Source organism: Ranitomeya variabilis, chromosome 5 (genome assembly GCF_051348905.1).
Source record: "Ranitomeya variabilis isolate aRanVar5 chromosome 5, aRanVar5.hap1, whole genome shotgun sequence".
Taxonomy (NCBI): Eukaryota; Metazoa; Chordata; class Amphibia; order Anura; family Dendrobatidae; genus Ranitomeya; species Ranitomeya variabilis.
In genome coordinates this window covers 49160219-49173930 of record NC_135236.1, presented here as the reverse complement: position 1 = coordinate 49173930, position 13712 = coordinate 49160219, and the positions used below count along the sequence as shown (strand labels likewise).

General features: G+C 45.4%; 1 long non-coding RNA gene across 6 annotated transcripts in view; it reads left to right on the top strand.

The window, feature by feature from the left end:
- The first annotated feature begins 2 nt into the window (after positions 1-2).
- The window catches only part of LOC143774355 (uncharacterized), a 308203-nt gene continuing 294493 nt past the window's right edge, over positions 3-13712 (top strand). For all 6 annotated transcript variants that reach the window (XR_013215518.1, XR_013215514.1, XR_013215519.1 and 3 more), the window contains exon 1: positions 3-202. This is a non-coding gene — a long non-coding RNA (uncharacterized LOC143774355). The remainder of the gene's footprint in view (positions 203-13712) is intronic.

Here is a 13712-nt window from a genome sequence, read left to right as displayed (position 1 = left end):
CGTGTTTCCGGTTCTGCCCGCTACGAATCATGGGAATTGTAGTACGTTCGGTAGGTACGCTAACCCCGCCCGCGAAGCGTGACGCCTTTCCAATAACCCCGCCCACATTGACAGCCCGCCTCTTCTATAACCCCGCCCACAGCTATTAGTGGCGGGAAGTCGTCGAGTGACGCAGTTATTTTTGTGTGAAGAAGGTTGTGAGGTAAAATTTTCACTGTCTATGGAAAATATTTCAGTCTTTAGTTTCTTATTGAAATTTAGATGAAATAATAGCAGAAAACACCTCGTTCTTTTCTCAGAGTCATTTTATTAAATTTTTACTGATGAAAATCTCATTATGGCTGATGGTAGCTTTTCTCAGGCGTATGGTCATGGTTTAGCGCCATTTTATTAATCTGTCGTGTGTCTGTAGCCCATCTGCTCCAGCCATAGACATTTAGCCTCATGGGGCGGCACTCTCATATCTCTCAAGACAATTTTATAAAAGCATGAGGTAAAAAACTTTTTTTTTTTTTTTTGCCACACAATCCATTCCCGCTGTGAACCATTTTCCTTTTTTTTTTCTGTTTCATCCAATATAACATAATTTTACTGTCAACATAACTACAATGGCGAGTTGTAGTTCATTTTACCCTATAATGTGCTGAGAAACATAAAAAAAATCCAAGTGCGGTAAAATGGCGTAAAACACTAACATTTTTCTTATGTTTTTGTGGCGTTTCGTGAACGTTAAAAATGACCGAAACCTGATTCTCCAGATCAGTATGACTGCCGATCATCATCACTGAAAAAAAATCAAAACTTTCTAAAAATAAAAAACAACCCAACTTACCAGGTAAAACAAAACCAATCAACTGAAAAATGTAGTTTTTTTTTGTTTGTTTTTTGCAAACACTTTAGTTTTTCACTTGATTAGTTTTGTTATACCTGGTAAGTCGGGTGTTTTTTTGGGCGGATGATTGGGGGCGTCATTTTGGGGTACATACGAGTCTGATCACCTATTATTTAATATATAATATCGGGAGACACATTGGTCATAAAACAATTTCGGCTTTTTAAAAAAAAATTATTTAGGATTTACAGCATTCACCTTTTATTTATAAAATTAGATTGTGGCCCGATTCTAACGCATCGGGTATTCTAGAATATGTATGTATGTATGTATGTACGTCGCGTTTAGCACAGCCACGTACTATATAGTACAGCCACGTAGTATATAGCACAGGCACGTAGTATATAGCACAGGCACATAGTATATAGCACAGCCCACGTAACACAGCCATGTAGTATATAGCAGCCACGTAGTATATAACAGCCCACGTAATATATAGCACAGGCCACGTAGTATATAACACAGCCCACGCAGTATATTACACAGCCCACGCAGTATATAACATTGCCCACGTAGTATATAGCAGCCAGGCAGTATATAACAGCCCACGCAGTATATAACACAGCCCACGCAGTATATAACACAGCCCACGCAGTATATAACACAGCCCACGCAGTATATAGCACAGCCCACGCAGTATATAACACAGCCCACGCAGTATATAACACAGCCCACGCAGTATATAACAGCCCACATAGTATAGAGCAGTGTGGGCACCATATCCCTGTTAAAAAAAAAAAAAAAATTAAATAAAAAATAGTTATATACTCACCCTCCGGCGTCCACCGAAGCTGTCCCGATGCGCGCGATGCTGCCGCCAGCTTCCGTTCCCAGTGATGCATTGCAAAATTACCCAGATGACTTAGCGGTCTCGCTTTATTTTTTTAATTATTTTTAACATATCTTTTTACTATTGATGCTGCATAGGCAGCATCAATAATAAAAAGTTGGTCCGGGATGGGGCAACACACTGGTACTGACTGGAGGGGAGTAGGGAGGGGGCACTGACTTGAGGAGAGTAGGGAGGGGCCAATTCGCGGCCCGACTAAGCCTGTCACTGATTGGTCGCGGCCGGCCAGCCGCGACCAATCAGCGACACGGGATTTCCGTTACAGACAGACAGACGGAAGTACCCCTTAGACGATTATATAGATAGATGATTTAATATTTTAGTCAATCTTTTACAGACTCAACCATACAAATTTTTTTTTTATGTTTGCATTGGGGAAATTTTTATCACTTTTTTTTCCCCTCTTCATTTTCGCTGTATTATTTAGTCTTTGTTGGACTTTTAAGGTATGTTCGCACGTTAAGTATTTGCTTGCAGAAATTTCGGCAAGGTTTCTGCATCTCTTGGGAGCAAAAATGTGCATTTTGCATGCGTTTTTATACAGCAATGAGTGCTCTTTTTTAACAAAAGATATTAACAAAAAAAAAAGTTTTGTGATATTTCTTGGTTCAACACATTCTTTTTCATTCTGATGCAGTAGAATTAGGGTAATGGGATTAGGACTTGGTGTCAGCAGCTGTCGCTGACACCAAGCCGTAGGTTTAGGGTATGTGCACATGTTGGAAAAGAGGTGCAGAATTTTCTGCACAAAATCCGCATCTCCTGGCAGAATCCGCGGTTTTTATGCGGATTTTGTACGGAATTGATGCGGATTTTCTGTGGATTTAGCCACTGCGGATTTTCTAACATGGAGGGGTGCAGAAACGCTGCAGATCCGCACAAAAGAAGTGACATGCATTTCTTTGAAATCCGCAGCAATTCCGCACTGATTTTTCCGCACCATCTGCACAGCTTTTTTTTACCATTGACTAACATTGTACTGTACACCACAGTGCGGATCTGCTGCGTTTGTGGGCGGAAAAATCCGCTGCGGATCCGCAGCAAATCCGCATCGTGTGCACATAGCCTTAGTATTGAAGAGGTGTTAGCCACACACAAATTGCATGGGCTCCCACGTAATTTTCAGAGGGAAAGCCAAAGGCTGATGTTAATATTCTGGGAAGGCGCCAATAGCATAAAGGTTTCCAGGCTATTAATATCAGCTCACAGTTTGTTTACCCAGAAAAAATGAATGTAGGGTCCCTGTATAAAATCTAACCAGCAAAGGCTAGGCAGACAGCTACAGGCTGATATTAATAGCTTAGAAAGGGGCCATGGATATTGTCCCCCTCCCAGACTAAAAACATCAGCTTATAGTTGCCCCAGAAATGGTGCATCCATAAGATGCGCCGATTCTGGCACTTAGCCTCGCTCTTCCCACTTGCCCCGGTGCAAGTGGGGTTGATGTCACCTTGTATAGAGGGAAAATAAAGGGGGAAAATGTCACCTCACCATCTGTTGCAGGACGTTGCTGGATGAAGTAACATCTCCCAGAGCCGTCTCAGTCCTGGACGTCATCAGATAGAAAAGGGTGGGGGAATAGAACCTGCAACAATGAAATATAAAAGGAAAGTAATACTTTTGTTAAAAAATGGAAAAAAAAGGCTCTTAGCTGAAACTCGTTGATTGTTCATCCCAGGTTGTGGTGACAAGGATCCATATCTTTTTTTAATGTACTATTGCACCGAATAAAAGTTTTTCCTTACCTTTTATTTCATCGCTGGAGGTTCTCTTCTCCCACCCTTTTATACTCATGTCATCCCCTAATCCACTGAAGCCAACATCTCCTGTAAATTAATTAAAATAATAAACAACAATATTCCTCACCTGTTTACGAGAAGATAATAATCCATAATGTCCCATGAAGAGCTTGATAACTTTGAGAGCGGTCAAAGTCATCAAAGCGGTGTGACTTAAATATGAGTGTCTGAGCAAAGGGTCTGAAGATTTATGACCATGTGATATTTCAGTTTTTCTTTTTTAATACATTTGCAAAAAATTCCTACATTTCTATTTTTTCAGTCAAGATGGGGTATAGAGTGTACATTACAGAGAAAAAAAAGGGGTCTGAATACTTTATGTACCCACTGTAGAACAAAAAACCTGACCAGCACCTCCATATAGTATGAACAAGTGCCTACTGCAATGAATACATAACTTGCAAAAAGGAGGAACGCAGCAGCACTCTGTAAAAACCAATATACAGTACAGAGCAAAAGTTTGGACACACCTCATTTAAAGATTTTTCTGTATTTTCATGACTATGAAAATTGTAAATTCACACTGAAGGCATCAAAACTATGAATTAACACATGTGGAATTTATATACTTAACAGAAAAGTGTGAAACAACTGAAAATATGTCTTATATTCTAGGTTCTTCAAAGTAGCCACCTTTTGCTTTAATGACTGCTTTGCACACTCTTGGCATTCTCTTGATGAGTTTCAAGAGGCAGTCACCGGAAATGGTCTTCCAACAATCTTGAAGGAGTTCCCAGAGATGCGTAGCACTTGTTGGCCCTTTTGCCTTCACTCTGCGGTCCAGCTCACCCCAAACCATCTCGATTGGGTTCAGGTCTGGTGACTGGAGGCCATGTCATCTGGCGTAGCACCCCATCACGCTCCTTCTTGGTCAAATAGCCCTTACACAGCCTGAAGGTGTGTTTGGGGTCATTATCCTGTTGAAAAATATATGATGGTCCAACTAAATGCATACCGGATTGAATCGCATGCAGCTGCAAGATGCTGTGGTAGCCATGCTGGTTCAGTATGACTTCAATTTTGAATAAATCCCTAACAGTGTCACCAGCAAAGCACCCCCACACCATCACCCGTCCTCCTCCATGCTTCACGATGGGAAGCAGGCATGCAGAGTCCATCCGTTCACCTTTTCTGCGTCGCACAAAGACACGGTGGTTGGAACCAAAGATCTCAAATTTGGACTCATCAGACCAAAGCACAGATTTCCACTGGTCTAATGTCCATTCCTTGTGTTCTTTAGCCCAAACAAGTCTCTTCTGCTATTTTGCCTGTTTTTAGCAGTGGTTTCCTAGCAGCTATTTTACCATGAAGGCCTGCTGCACAAAGTCTCCTCTTAACAGTTGTTGTAGAGATGTGTCTGCTGCTAGAACTCTGTGTGGCATTGACCTGGTCTCTAATCTGAGCTGCTGTTAACCTGCGATTTCTGAGGCTGGTGACTCGGATAAACTTATCCTCAGAAGCAGAGGTGACTCTTGGTCTTCCTTTCCTGGGGCGGTCCTCATGTGAGCCAGTTTCTTTGTAGCGCTTGAAGGTTTTTGCTACTGCACTTGGGGACACTTTCAAAGTTTTCCCAATTTTTCAGACTGACTGACCTTCATTTCTTAAAGTAATGATGGCCACTCGTTTTTCTTTGCTTAGCTGCTCTTTTCTTGCCATAATACAAGTTCTAACAGTCTATTCAGTAGGACTATCAGCTGTGTATCCACCAGACTTCTGCACAACACAACTGATGTTCCCAACACCATTTATAAGGCATGAAATCCCACTTATTAAACCTGACAGGGCACACCTGTGAAGTGAAAACCATTCCCGGTGACTACCTCTTGAAGCTCATCAAGAGAATGCCAAGAGTGTGCAAAGCAGTCATCAAAGCAAAAGGTGGCTACTTTGAAGAACCTAGAATATAAGATATATTTTCAGTTGTTTCACACTTTTTTGTTAAGTATATAATTCCACATGTGTTAATTCATAGTTTTGATGCCTTCAGTGTCAATGTACGATTTTCAGTCATGAAAATACAGAAACATTTTTAAATGAGAAGGTGTGTCCAAACTTTTGCTCTGTACTGTATATGCGAACACAAAATCATAATTGCTGAGTAAACTGTAATAAAATGTGTAGTGCATGTAATAAGAATTGAATGCTGCATGAAAACAGTGTCATGAAAAAATGTCAAAACATCGGAACAATGTAGATTTTTTGGGGGCTGGCGCCAACAGCGCAAAGTGGTGTTAATAGATATATCAGCTCAGGGTGCAGAAAAGCAAACTCTCACACAGCTCCATTGACCAAAAATTGAAAACGTTAGGCGTCTCGGAAGATGACGGCAACAGCTAAATGTATTATTTTTTTTTTTTACACATTTCTGACATTTTTTTTAAGGAACTTAAAGGGAAACCGTCACCCCCCCAGGCGTTTTTAACTAAAGGAGCCAACTTGTGCAGCACTAATGCTGCATTCTGTCAAGGTGGCTCTTTTAGTTCGGGTCCCTGCAAATGCTGCAATAATCTCTTATAATTTGTCCCTGATACCTTGAAATAGACCTGGGGCATGTCTTTTCCCACGGACAGAAACGCCTCCCAGCCGTCACTCAGGGCCTCTGTGCGCCGGGCGCCGCCTCCTCTTCTTTCATTAGCGTCTGCACTGTAAGTTCGAAGGGCACCGCAACTCATAGAATAAAAAGTAGCCCCCTCATAGGGTACAATGCAGCCCCCTCATAGTATATAATGTAGCCCCCTCATAGAATATAATGCAGCCTCCCATAGAATATAATGTACCCCCCATAGAATATAATGCAACCAGCCTCATAGAGTATAGTGCAACCCCCTCATAGGGTATAATGCTGCCCCCATAGGGAATAATGCTGCCCCCCTCATAGGGTATAATGCTGCCCCCTTGGGAATAATGCTGCCCTTCTCATAGGGTATAATGCTGCCCCCATATAGGGTATAATGCTGCTCCCTCATAGGGAATAATGCTGCCCCCTCATAGGGTATAATGCTGCCCCCCCTCAATACTCACCTCTCCTTGCTTCCACGCTGATTTCGACGGCGGCTCTGCTCTGATGTCAGGAGCTGTGATGCAGTCGGCCTCGCACACAGCAGGTACACGATGAATTGACGTCATAGCGCACCAACTGTGTGTCAGAGACGAGGGGAATGATGGGAGAGGGAGCGTCATCTGACTGCTCCATCCATGCGCGCTGGGGGGGGGGCGCTGGTGACGGGTCCCCCTGGCTTACGGCCCCGTGGGCGGGGGGGCTCCTGAGGGAGAGCGGGCGGGGGCCCTGGTCTATGGTCCCTGATAGCGGGCAGTGTTAGTTGCAGCATGCAGCAAACGCTGCCCGCTATTATAGTGAAATTAATTCACTCCTCTCCATGCCCATGGGGGCGTGGGGAAACGTGAATATTCATTTCACTTTAGCAGCGGGAACAGACTAAGGCTTCCTGTCACCCGCTGCTGCTCCGCTGGCATCGGGGGCCCCATAGCAGCTGCGTGGTGTGCCGCTATTAGCGACACCTCACTGGCTGAGTGCCCCTGGAGCAGTGGGGGGCCCTAGGCATCTGCCGGCCCTGTATGCCAGCAGGTGTTAGGGCCTGGGCCCACTGGAGAATCCTCCGGTTCTCCAGAGGCCCAGTCCGACCCTGGCTCCGGTGCTCTCACGGCACCGTTTCATGAGAACTTTCTCACGCAGCAGTGGTGCCGTAAGGGAGATCACCGGAGCTAATCAGCTGATGAACTCCGGAGAACTCTCTCACAGCAGCTCATTGATACACTGCTGGAGCGATTACCTCCTGTCAGTGTATTCCCGGCTGTCTTTGAAAGCAGTCACATCGGTAACTGCTCTCAAAGACATCAGGATCGTCTGGGACATTATGGATTATCTTCTCTGTAGACAGGTGAGGAATATTGTGGTTTATTATTTTATTTTTGTTGCTGGAGACGTTGGCGTTGGTGGATCAGGTGTTTGGTGAGTATGGTTTAATTAAGATAATTAAAGGAGTCTGTCATTAATTCAAATAAAAGACTTTATTCTGGGTGTCTGTGTTTTTATACAATATCACTGTGGGGTTAGTAATGGATAGGTGTCTTATAGATGCCTCTCTATTACTAAACTGTGGGCTTGAGGTCACCTGAGAATACAACCCCACTTGCCACCGCAAGTGGGAAGAGCGAGGCTAAGCGCCAGATTTAGCGCATCTTATAGATGTGACTTTTCTGGTGCAACTGAGAGCTGATGTTTTAAGTCTAGGAGGGGCCAATATCCATGGCCCCTTCCTAGGCTATTAATATCAGCCTGCAGTTGTCTGCCTAGCCTTTGCTGGTTAGATTTTATAGTGGGACCCTATGTCAATGTTTTTGGGGGGTCCCCATATAAACTAGCCAGTAAACTCTAAGCATACAGCTGTGAGCTGATATTAATAGCCTGGGAACCTTTATGGCTATTGGCTCCTTCCCAGAATATAAACCTCAACCGTTGGCTTTCTCTCTGCTAGTTATCAAAATTACGTGGGAGCCCACGCAATTTTTTTCTTTGAAATGAACAATTGCTGTTTACAGCCTATGTACGTTCATTCTGTTAATGCTCCTAAATAGGCTGGTGACTAGTGTGTTTACTTATCGGCTTAGTATTGAGGGTGTCCAAAAAAACGGCAGAATTCTGTTATTTTCACAACTTTGCAGCACTTGTAATTTTTTTTTCTCCTGCTTTTCAATATGGATGGTGTTATTCATATAAAAATAAAAATACGGCTTTTGGAAGAAGGGAAAGAAAAAACGAAAGTGAAAATTGTGAAAAATCAGGAAGGGGTAAAAAGTAGCAACATTTTTGTGTAAAGCAGAGTGGCTCAAAAGTTAACATGACCTGAGGTTCCAGGTTATGCTATTGATACACCAACCTTTACTTAAAGGGAACCTGTCACCCCCAAAATCGAAGGTGAGCTAAGCCCATCGGCATCAGGGGCTTATCTATAGCATTCTGTAATGCTGTAGATAAGCCCCCGATGTATCGTGAAAGATGAGAAAAAGAGGTTAGATTATACACACCCAGGGGCGGTCATGCAGGGAGGTGTTTTGTTTTTTTTTTTAAACAATACATTGGGGGGGGGGGGGGTGGAGAACAATGATGGGGGTGGTGGAGGAAGGCAATGATGGGGGAGGTGGAGGAGAGGTCAGTGGTGGAGGAGAGGGCAATGATAGAATATGGGGGAGGACAATAAGGGATGTGGGGGATTGGGATGGGAGGAGGGGTACTTAAAATGGACTTAGGGGGGAGGGGGAGGAGGACATTGGTTATGGATGTAAAATGAATTGGGTGGTGGAGGAGGGTGCTAAGCACCTGATAGTGTTCTCCCCCATCTCACAATTCATTGTGATGCCATCAGCGACTTAAAATTTATAGGGGAGAGGAGGCGATAAGGTGCATAGGACACTTTTATAATGAATTGAAAGGTGGGAGAAGACGCTGTCAGGGACATGTAATGAAATGGGAGGTGGCGAACGATGCTCAGTACCTGTCAATGTCTTCTCCCACCTCCAAATTCATTATGATGCCATCAAGGACTTATAATGAATGATGAGGGGACACAGGACAGGGACTAATGCTATGTGCACATGTTCGACACCCACCAGCCTCCAAACTACTGGCCCTTACTTCATCCTTTGGACTCACCCAGTAGTCCTCCACAGCTACCCACACAGATGGACATACACTAGACCTCATCTTCACCCGCCTCTGTTCCTTATCTAAGCTCACAACCTCTCCCTTCCCCCTATCTGACCACCATCTACTCACCTTCTCATCCTTGTCCTCACCTGCCCCCCAGGTCCAGCCATTACCACATCCTCGCAGAATCCTCGCAAACCTAGACATTCACAGACTCTCAGACTCTCTCCTACCCCTGTCCTCCATATCTTCACTCCATGACACGGACAGCGCCACCGCTTTCTATAACACCACCCTCACATCAGCCATAGACTCAGTCGCCCCTCTCATGCATGGCGAAGTGCGACGAACCAATAGGCAACCCTGGCATAACAATCTCACAAAAAAAACTTCGACAAGCATCCAGGGTCACGGAGCGGCGTTGGAAGAAAACACGCCTGCCAGATGACTTCACTGCTTTCAAACAAGCTACACTTGACTTCAAATCAGCCCTCACCTCTGCTAAACAGACCTATTTCACTAACCTTGTATCTTCACTATCCTACAACCCAAAACAACTGTTCAGCACATTTAATTCTCTCCTCCGCCCACCACTGCCACCTCCAACTCCCTTCATCTCTTCCGAGGACTTTGCCACCTACTTAAAAAACAAGATCGACCAAACAAGGCAAACCTTTACTTGTCCACCACCCCAACCACTCCATATACCAGACCTCTGCCCTTCCCTAATAACCTCCCTCTCCAACATCACTGAAGGAGAGCTTACTCGCCTCTTTTCCAAATCACACCTCACCACCTGTGCACTTGACCCCATCCCTTCCCACCTGCTCCACAACCTCACTAACACGCTCATTCCAGCCCTAACCCATCTCTTCAACCTATCACTCTCTTCTGGTACCTTCCCCTCTGCCTTCAAACATGCCACCATCACATCCATCCTCAAAAAAACTAACCTTGACCCAACTGCTATGCCCAGCTATCGCCCCATATCACTGCTCCCGTTTGCTTCAAAACTCCTTGGGCAGCATGTCCATGCTCAACTTTCCTCCCACCTCTCATCTAACTCTCTCCTTGACAACCTCCAATCTGGCTTCCGCCCCCACCACTCCACCGACACTGCCCTGACAAAAATTACTAATGACTTAGTCACAGCCAAAGCTAACAGACAGTTCTCCATCCTCCTCCTTCTTGACCTGTCCTCTGCTTTCGACACAGTCGATCACTGCCTACTGCTACAGATTCTTTCTTCCCTTTGCATCAAAGCCCTTGCCCTGTCCTGGATTGCCTCATACCTGTCCAACTGCACATTTAGCGTTTCCCACTCCCACACTACCTCCTCATCCCGCCCTCTCTCTGTTGGAGTCCCTCAAGGCTCTGTCCCAGGGCCCCTACTTTTTTCCATCTATACCCTTGGCCTAGGACAACTCATAAAGTCCCATGGCTTCCAGTACCACCTGTATGCAGACGACACTCAGATCTACCTCTCTGGCCCAGATGTCACCTCCCTGCTGTCCAGAATCCCGAAGTGTCTGTCAGCCATATCCTCCTTCCTCACCTCTCGCTTCCTAAAACTCAATGTAGACAAAACCAAATTCATCATCTTTCCCCCACCTCACGTATCTCCCCTACCCGATCTATCTATTATGGTAAACGGCATCACGCTCTCTCCCGCACCTGAAATCCGCTGCCTCTGGGTAACACTCGACTCTGCCCTGTCCTTCAAACCTCACGTCCCACCTCCTGTCGCCTCCAACTCAAAAATATTGCCAGAATCCGTTCCTTCCTCAGCCCACAATCTACCAAAACTCTTGTGCATGCTCTCATCATCTCCCTCCTCGATTACTGCAACACCCTCCTCTGTGGCCTCCCAGCTAACTCTCTTGCACCACTCCAGTCTGTCCTCAACTCTGGTGCCCGGCTAATCCACCTCTCTCCTCGCTACTCCCCTGCTCCTCCCCTCTGCAAATCCCTCCACTGGCTCACAATTCCCCAATGAATCCAGTTCAAACTACTAACACTGATCTACAAATCCATCCACAACCTGTCCCCTCCCTATATCTCTGAACTAATCTCCCAATATCTTCCCTCACGTAATCTTCGATCCTCCCAAGACCTCCTACTCTCCTCCACACTTATTCGTTCCTCACACAACCGCCTCCAAGATTTCTCCCGAATATCCTCCATCCTCTGGAATTCCATGCCTCAACATGTCCGATTATCCACCAACTTCGGATCCTTCAGACGGAACCTGAAAACCCATCTCTTCAGGAAAGCCTACAGCCTACAATAACCATGCTGCGGCCTCACCACCGCCAGAGCCGCCGCCTCACCACCGCCAGAGCCGCGGCCTTACCCCTACCTTCTGTCTCTTCCCCACTATCCCATAGAATGTAAGTCCGCAAGGTCAGGGTTCTCTCCCCTCTGTACCAGTCTGTCACTGTAAACCTGTGTGTAAGAATAGCACCTCCGCACAGCTGCGTTACCTTAGGCCATCATGTCCAATTGCCAAACAGTGTTGCCGTGTTATAATGGACCCTGTATGACAGACGGTCTGGTGCAGTATCCAGTAAGAGTTCAAACATGGAATATCCAAAGCAGCAGAAGAGAAATGGAACGCACTCACCGGTCTGATAATTCTGATCCTTTATTCATACATGGACAAACTTAGCAGGGAGGGGTGTGGAGGAAGACGGACGACGGCCGTTTCGCGCACACGGGCGCTTCTACGGACCCGTAGAAGCGCCCGTGTGCGCGAAACGGCCGTCGTCCGTTATAGTGTACTCACCTATGTATAGCATAGTCCCTTAGTATATAGTGTACTCACTTATTATGTATAGCGCCGTCCTTAGTTGCATCGTTTCCTCTTTTATTATGTATAACCCCGTCCCCTATTACGTTCCATCTTCTCTAGTTATATATGGTGCCAACCCTTATTATATAGCTTCCTCTGCTGTTATGTACAAAGCTGTCCCTTACATAGTGTATTGGAAGAGAACTCTGCCTCCAGAGCTTGTTTTAAATATAAAGGGGAGTTACCAGTGTGATGTGCAATGGCCGCTCTCTGCTTTCCTGATCTCACTGCAGAGGTCTGTGAATTGACACATCTGCACAGGTTCCTCTCAGCTTCACCTCCCAGCTCACAGGCAGACAGGGTTGCAATATTTTTACAATACTGCAGAACTCAGAGAGAAGTAAAAAATGTGTTTGCATGAAGACAAATTTAATTTCTCCTGTGTTGGTTACTTGTCTCACGCTGGTAACTCCCCACCATGTAAAATAACTCTGCCCCCAGAGCTTATCTTCTAGGCACCATCTTCCCCAGAGACTGGAATAAGTCATTTTTATGATCATTTGATATGAGACACACACGTAGGACTGTTTTCAGCATTCTATAGCCTGTATGCCCATATTAAATGGGTTGTTTACTACTAGGACAACCCCTTCTTTAAACTAAATGTTCAGCCCCGATTAAAATAATAAAGCTTATATTTGCTTTCAGTGCCGGCGCGTTTCCCACGGTGTTGTGACACGTGACGCTGGTGTCACTGTCTCCGTCTTCGTACAAAATGAACATGAAGAGGAAACCAGGGATCATCTGCAACCTGGACTTCCTCTTCATATTCAGTTTGTCCGAAGGTGGAGACAGTGACGAAAGCGCTGATTGGGTGTCGGGCATCATGTGTCATTCCACTGCATCAGCCTCGGGACCGCGAGTGCCGACACTGCTGGAACGGAGCCGGCACGCTAGGTGAGTACAGGCTTTATTATTTTATCGGGGCATAATATTTAGTTTAAGAAAGGGTTGTCCTAGTCGTGGACAACCCCTTTAATAGTTTAAAACATAAACATAGTTTGACATTTTATCTAAACTCCACAGGCTAGTCTTGAACTCCCAACATGTCATTACCTGCAGTACCGAGCTCAGATAGATATACCCTCTTTGCTGAGTGCGCTGACATCATCAGAGGCGTAATATCAGGAACTAAGTTCACCGCTTTGGAGATACTAGAAGCTCAAAAATTGTTCGACCGCATCAAAGCTGAGGAGTCAATCAGCCACCCGCCTGAAAAAGACAGTGCTGACCAGCCTATTCAAACCAGGTCGATCCCAACAGCAGCACCAGGATCCACATCAACTCCTACCCCACCATAAAACACTCCCTTGCAGACCCCCATCTCTGAATCTAAATATAACCCCTGTGACTCCTTACACCGAGGAGATTTGGAAGGAGACCTTCTGACCATGATGCAGGAGGGCAAACACCTCAGCATCTACCGTCTGGACCTGAACTTGTCATCGGCCTGGTACACAGAGATGAAGTAGGAGGCGGCCCGTATAGCACTACAGAAACTATTGGCTTGTCTCCACCTATCGGACATCATGATTGCACTCAGGTGTATATTTTTTGAGGAAGAAACTACCCAGCTTAGCGCACCTCGGGCAGAAAAGCTAGCACTCAATAATAAATGCTACACCAGACAATTCGCAGGAATTTCTCCATGCTAA